Source organism: Lactuca virosa, chromosome 3 (assembly GCF_052849685.1).
Source record: "Lactuca virosa cultivar CGN04683 chromosome 3, Lactuca_virosa_CGN04683_v6, whole genome shotgun sequence".
In the NCBI taxonomy this organism is placed as follows: domain Eukaryota; kingdom Viridiplantae; phylum Streptophyta; class Magnoliopsida; order Asterales; family Asteraceae; genus Lactuca; species Lactuca virosa.
The window spans coordinates 80,195,441-80,202,398 of record NC_136428.1 but is presented as its reverse complement, the minus strand read 5'-3'; the positions used below and the strand labels follow the sequence as shown (position 1 = coordinate 80,202,398).

The window sequence follows — 6,958 nt, the reverse complement described above, 5'->3', positions numbered from 1 at the left end:
TATATATTATATATATATATATATATATATATATATATATATATATATATATATATATATATAATTATAGTAATTATTCACGAAGTGAGATCATCGTGTGAATATTAGTATTTGTGTATTCACATGTATCTAAATTTGTTATATATTTCAATAAACTTATGATTTTGACATATATAATTTCCCTACAAATATTTCTACATGAATTACCAAATCCAAGTATTCGCTACTCGGCGGTTGGCCGAACGAGTACCGAATAACGAGTTCTACAACCTTGCCACCACCTGTAGTGGCTATGGTGGTTTGAAAACCCTCGATCTAACATTGTCGTCATCGATGGCAATATCTTTAATGAATAGTCGGCTGGAGGCTGTATGCTTTCTGGGGTTTATTGCACATTGTGTGGGTAGTCGACTAGTGTAGTTTTCGTTGAGAATGGTCGAATGTAGTCGATGATCGATGATTTCCAGCGAGATGATACGACGACGCAAGATGGTAAAAAGCAACGAAAGGAGGAGCTGACCAGGAGTGTTTCGATCGGACCTCCTGGTGGTTGTAGCAGAATATGGTTAGCTTAGTGGCAGATATAGAGGATTCTGACAGATTGTGATGAGGTTGTCTTAGGTGGCTATTGGTGGCATTGGGTGTAATAAGTTGGTGGGGTTTTCGCCGAACAATCGATGAAGGTTATTCGCGGTTGTCCGACCGATTTTCAACGATGGAACACGACACTTTTGCGTATTTCATGTAGAAATATTTCTAGGGAAATTATATATGTCAAAATCATAAGTTAAAATCATAAGTTTATTGAAATATATAACAAATTTAGATACATGTGAATACACAAAAACTAAAATACACACGATGATCTCACTTCGTGAATAATTACTGAAATTATATATATATATATATATATATATATATATATATATATATATATCTTTACTATATTATTAAACATATTGCCCCTTTCTTGAAAATTAAGAGGTACAACATGTATTACATCAGGTACAATAATATTAAACACTACACTACACGCGAACCTTACCCTAATCTCCTAAACACAGCCGCTGTCTCATCGTCTCCACTAAAGATGCAAAAATCTCCACCAACGTCTCCCACCGAAGACCGAAGGTCCATGGCTGTCGACCTCCCCCACTGAAGACGTCCCTCTCTCTCTCTCGCCTCTCTTTCTCTCTCTCGATCGCCATCAGAATGAAATAATTTCAAATTATCGATGACCTTGGACTCTCCAGCGAGGTATCCAGCGTCAATGTCTCCGCCCTTGCCCAACACCTTTATCACTTCGAAATCACTTCCCAGGTACTTACTACCTTCACTCTCGAATTAATCTATGGGTCAAAAATGTTGTTTACAGACCAGCCTTAGCATTGGAGATACTAGGGGTGAACATCTAATCTTGGTCCCCAGGTGTATAACCAGAATTGCTACAGAACCGAAAATTGGAGACCGAAACCTATATAAATAGGATTGGTTCCTTTTCTCAAATATTTGGAACTGATACCCATTGGGTATCCACTTTTATTGATTAAAAATAAATTTTTATTTTTTGTTATATATATTTGTTTTGTATTTATGTTCCTTCTTTAGTTTAGTAGTGTCAATGTGCTTTCCAAAAAAATTTATATCCTTTTTAGGATATATGCAAGTAATATCAATATACTTTTCAAGATTTGTTTGCTATAACATTGTACTTTCATTTATTCTTAATACACCATTGTACATTCAAAATGATTTTGTGTAAGGCTTTATATCAACATACCTTCACCAGTTGGTTTTATCGGAACGCAATATTTTCTTTCTTGCATTTGAAAGACATTGATTTTGACTATCTGATAACACAATTTACCTTTTTCGATAAACACATGTTAACTTTTAGACTGTTGGAACCATTATCAATATTATTTACTATGATGCTTCCCTAAAGTCAGGCTACAAGTTGGAAACTTGAAGAAGCCATTCAACTTTTTTATTTAGGAAATGATAGTTGATCAACCAGTTCCGTCATCTTGATATGTCATACCACTAGAAAGTATAGTTCTGATCTTCCTATAGTATGAACAAAATCAAAGTAGAAGATCATGTGGCTTATGGACTTTCAAAGGTGCTATGTTTAACTCCACACATGTGTGTTAGTTTTTCTACATGTCTTGAAATGGGTGATTTTATCTTCTTCATTAGAACGGTCTTGACTTGGTCATTTTGCCAAAAAAAAAGAAGGTAAATTGGTTAATATAGGCATTTTTTAAACTATTATATGATTATGTCGGAAATGTGACATGGTGTCATTTAGGTCTAATAAGAAACTGTGATATGGTTATTTTCCAAAAAAATGTTCCAGCACTTTTCTATCAAAATGGTCATTTTAGTCAAGAGTACAGTAAAAATAGTAAAAGCTTGTTGAAAAGAAGTCTCAAAATGGTCAGTTTTGAAACTATTATATGGTTATTTGGAACTATGATGTAGTGTCGATTAGGGACAATATTAAACTCCGATATGAACATTTATTCAAAAGCCTTTTGTCAATAATAAAATAATAAGAAAACAAATTGAAAGTACAATGTTAGAATTTGGTGGATTTTCAAAGTACAATGGCTTAATAACTAATAATTGAAAGTACAATGGTATTGAACTTAATTAAATTGTAACATACTTATCTTCTACACGCTTTCAAATTCCCGGGATTATTAGTGTAATTCATTTGGACTAGCTAAATGTGTCATTTTTAAAGCATATTGTTATGGTCCCGTGTGTGATGTGTATTATGAGTTCGTGTTCTGTATGTGTATGTACTTATTTATGTATTTGTTCAATAAATTTTTACATTTGAATGTTGTCATCGACAAAGCTAGGTTGTCTACCAATGCCGAAGCAGGTTTGGATGCTTTTGTTTCGCCGCATATCTTGGGGACGTGGAATTTATACAACTAGATTATATTCAGAGGGAAGAAAGGGTCTAGATGAGCTATTTTTAATATTATTGGATTACTTTCTTTTAGTTGGATTTGTTCTAGAACATAGGCATTATCGTAGAATGGAATGATTTGTTAGTTTTGGTTTTTTTGGTTTTAGTTATTTGAACACCCTAAATCTAATAAGAAACAACATATGGATTTCTTTTGTGATTAACCGATGTTCAAAAAAAGTTTAATAAAATAAAGTTATTTTTTTGTGATTAAACCTAAAGAGATATTGCATAAAGCTTACCGTTTGCTACCAAACATCAAAATACTTTTACTTTTACCAAAACGACAACAAATTTGTATTTTAACATCAAATTTTAACATACTTGCATTTGTTGCACCACCCTTCACACGAGCACAAACTGTGGATTAGCATACAAATATCGTCTCTTTGGTCTTCAATTATCAAGTTGCAACGATAAATATTAGAGCATTAACTGATATATGGTTCTCTAACTTTCTATTACTTGTTGGTCATGGATTAGAAGAAACTGTGCAAGAAAACTTTATTCGCATCCCCGATGATATAGTAATTCCTTTCACTAAAAAAAATAAGAAGTCATTGAATGCTTTGACTGATGCAATCTATGTCCGTCTGAAGATGACATGTTCCCATCAAGCTAAAGAGAAAACAATTTTCAATTCGATATGTTTCGCGATGACAATTCATAAAATAAGGGATAAACAATTCCAAATGTTGGTATTTATCTTTCAAAACCGGTTTTACTGCATGACCAACTTTATGTGATATTATCGAGAGGGATATCACATGTCAATACAAAAGTATTAGTGGAGTCTAACAAACAATTCAACGACAGTGAAGTCTATACATCAATTGTGGTGTATAAAGAAGTGTTACACGATTAATAATACACAATCTATCATGTGGTCATGTACATTTGTAAATATTTCCAACTTTTCATTTTTTAATTCTTATTGATTTCGCTTCTATTAACATAACTCTTATTGATAATTATTTAAATGTAGTAACTATCTACGCAAAAAAAAATTACCTTTAGAAACAAATTCTGAAAGAAATTATTCGTACCCATCGCTTAGCGCGGGTAAACGGCTACTATATATATATATATATATATATATATATATATATATATATATATATATATATATATATATATATATATATAGTAACAGGGTTGGAGACAGCCCGATAGTGGTTTGTTGTGACTGAGTGATGGTGGTGGTGTTGTCCAAAATATGTTATCTTCTAAATATTTAAAATAAATTGGGAAATGTGGGGTGGGTGAGATTTTTTGGTATTTTTATTTAAAATAATAAAGAAAGAAATTAAAAGAAAATAAAAACAATTAAAAAATATGATTTTTTATAAATAAAAATAATTTAAATTAATAATCCAATAAAAAGAATTAACGCATTAAAAAATTAAAAAAATTTAATTAAATGAAATTAATAATCCAATAAAGTAACACTTACTAATAAATAAATATTATATGTTAAAAATAATATTTATTAATATATAATAATCCAATAAAAAAGAATTAATGCATAAAAGAAGAAATTCAAAAAAAATTAATTAAAAAAAAGTAATATTTATTAATATATAAATATAATTTATTAAAAATAATATTTATTAATATATAATAATCCAATAAAAAATAATACAATAAGAAAAAAGTTAAAAAAAAAGTAATTAAAAGAATTAATATATAATAATTTAATAAAATGAAAAAGAAATTACATAATTGGTCCTTGTAGTTTGGTAAAAAGATAAAACTGCATAAATGGTCACAGAGGTAAATTCATCATTTGCCAAAAGTTAACAGTCATATTACAAAAGGTAAATCCATCATTTGCCAAAATTGCATAAATGGTCACAGAGGTAAATCGATCCATTATTTTCCAAAACCACAAGAAAACCACGAAATAAAGACTTTTTTGCTAATAAATTTTCTTTTAGAACTTAGCCAACGAAATTGGCAAACCACAAGTACCATTTTTACAATTTTGTCTATATATATAAACCTATAGAGAAATTATTTTTGATTTTTTGATTTTTATAAAAAAGCAAAGTGCCAAACACCAAAATATAAAACCCTAATCCAGACGAAGGACAACAATATACATTCAACCAAACACCATATTATAGCGGCTGCAAATCTAATCTGCCGCTAGGGTTTTATAACAATTTTCCACTATAAAACTAGCCTTTCTTCTCCTCTCCCTCCATCCTATTCCGTTTCATTCCCACCTCTTCCTTTTTCAAGCCCTAGAAGAAATCAATCGATGACTTAATCGGGCTTACGTTTCTGTTTTTAAAATTCGATTTTTTATGAGATGAGGATAATGGAGCGGAGATGATTTAATATCAAATGATCCCGATATCTCCTTGCTACGTTCTTTCTGATCATAATATTTGGTTTTTTCAATCTCTTTTTTTATGTACTCTTTAGTCCTGTGTTGATTTATGTTGCTTTGGATTATTATTATTATTATTATTACTATTATTATTATTATTATTATTATTTTTTGAGATTTTGCGTGGATGCGAGAATTGAAATCATCAAAGATGATGAAATCAGAAAAATCTTAGGACACCTTCTGACACGGTTTGACAATGCTGTGTATGAGAAAGCATTTTTTGTTTCTGATTTTGATGATTTCATTATAAAAATTTGTATCCATTGCAGATGGCTTTTTCCGATTAGATTCACTAAAAATATTGCGAAACTTATTATCAAAAAAGATTATTTTTTTAGGGTTTAATGGCTTGTGTACATATTTGTCCTGAATAGGTTATCGTGCATACATATTTTGTCTTGTAAGTTTATTTTACATATCTACTTATTTAGTCATTTGTGGTTTTAGTTTATAACGATCAAGTTTATCTTTTTGTAAATTAATACTGTACGATTTCAGCTCATTTCATTGAGAAATACCACATATCAGTGGTACTCTCATCATTTACCTAGTATATAGGTGATAGGACTGCTTATACTATTCCAATGTACTTCAAAATAATCCTTTTATCAAAGTTAAATAACCTCAATACATTTACAACCCAAGGATCATATGAATCTCAGTTGATCTTAACAAGCGAATCTAGTGTCTCATACACAAATCTACAATATCAAATTCATCCAATCAAAATGCATAATTTTTCATCAATACGGAAACATGATTAGAACAAATGTCGATCCATTACTTTGTAAGATATGAATCCACAGGAACTCCATCAACGGTCAAGGAACTACTAAAATTTTTCCAAATCTTCAGTCTGACGCCGTATCTTGTGAGAACATGCACACAGTTATGTCAATAACCAGTTTCAAACCAAAAATCAAATTTAGGATAAAGCTTTCACTAACTATTAAAATATTAACCTTGAGTTCATCGCTGGGGTCTGAAAGCGAATCCAGAGTGCCAACACGAAGATTTGGGATATTAAACTGCAAAGTTACTCAAATTGAATAAGATACTTGGTAAAAATAAGCGAAAGCGATTGCCATGAGTGCTATACTCTGCAGAGAGGAGTGTCGTGAGTTTTTGGAACTTTGAACGGGAAGAGAAATTATCCAGTATCTGGTAGCCATTGTTGTTCAAAGTTCTTAGAGGTTCCCGATTGGTGAATTGAATTATGGTTTGCAACAGAGAATCAAAAGGGGGAAAATTAACGAGATCTTTCCTTTCTGCAGCTGACAGTTGTCCGTCGGATCATTATTCGGGTGTGGACAACCCGTTCCTCCTTTTCGATATCAATGTTAATATCAAAATAACAATGTTAATTTCTAAAATATCCTCCTACAAAATTCACAATATTCAACAATAATTTCTAAAATATCCTCCTACAAAATTCACAATATTCAACAACAACGAACAAAAACTAAGCAATCAATATATAATTTTATAGAGAAGGCTTAAATATAAAGGTTTTTTTTTTTTTTTTTCAACAGAACAACATTCCAACAATTTAAAATGTATGTTTCATCGTGGAGAAG

General features: G+C 30.7%; 1 long non-coding RNA gene and 1 other non-coding gene across 2 annotated transcripts; one reads left to right on the top strand and one right to left on the bottom strand.

Moving 5' to 3' along the window:
- The first annotated feature begins 5,522 nt into the window (after positions 1–5,522).
- LOC145168122 (small nucleolar RNA snoR31/Z110/Z27) lies at positions 5,523–5,618 on the top strand. Its single transcript, XR_013741709.1, has one exon. It is a non-coding gene; the product is annotated as a small nucleolar RNA snoR31/Z110/Z27 (small nucleolar RNA).
- A 350-nt stretch (positions 5,619–5,968) lies between these two features.
- On the bottom strand, positions 5,969–6,690 carry LOC145162428 (uncharacterized). The gene is made up of 2 exons (XR_013739102.1): positions 6,344–6,690; positions 5,969–6,249 (listed from the first exon to the last, which is right to left on the bottom strand). It is a non-coding gene; the product is annotated as an uncharacterized LOC145162428 (long non-coding RNA).
- Between the last annotated feature and the right edge of the window lie 268 nt (positions 6,691–6,958).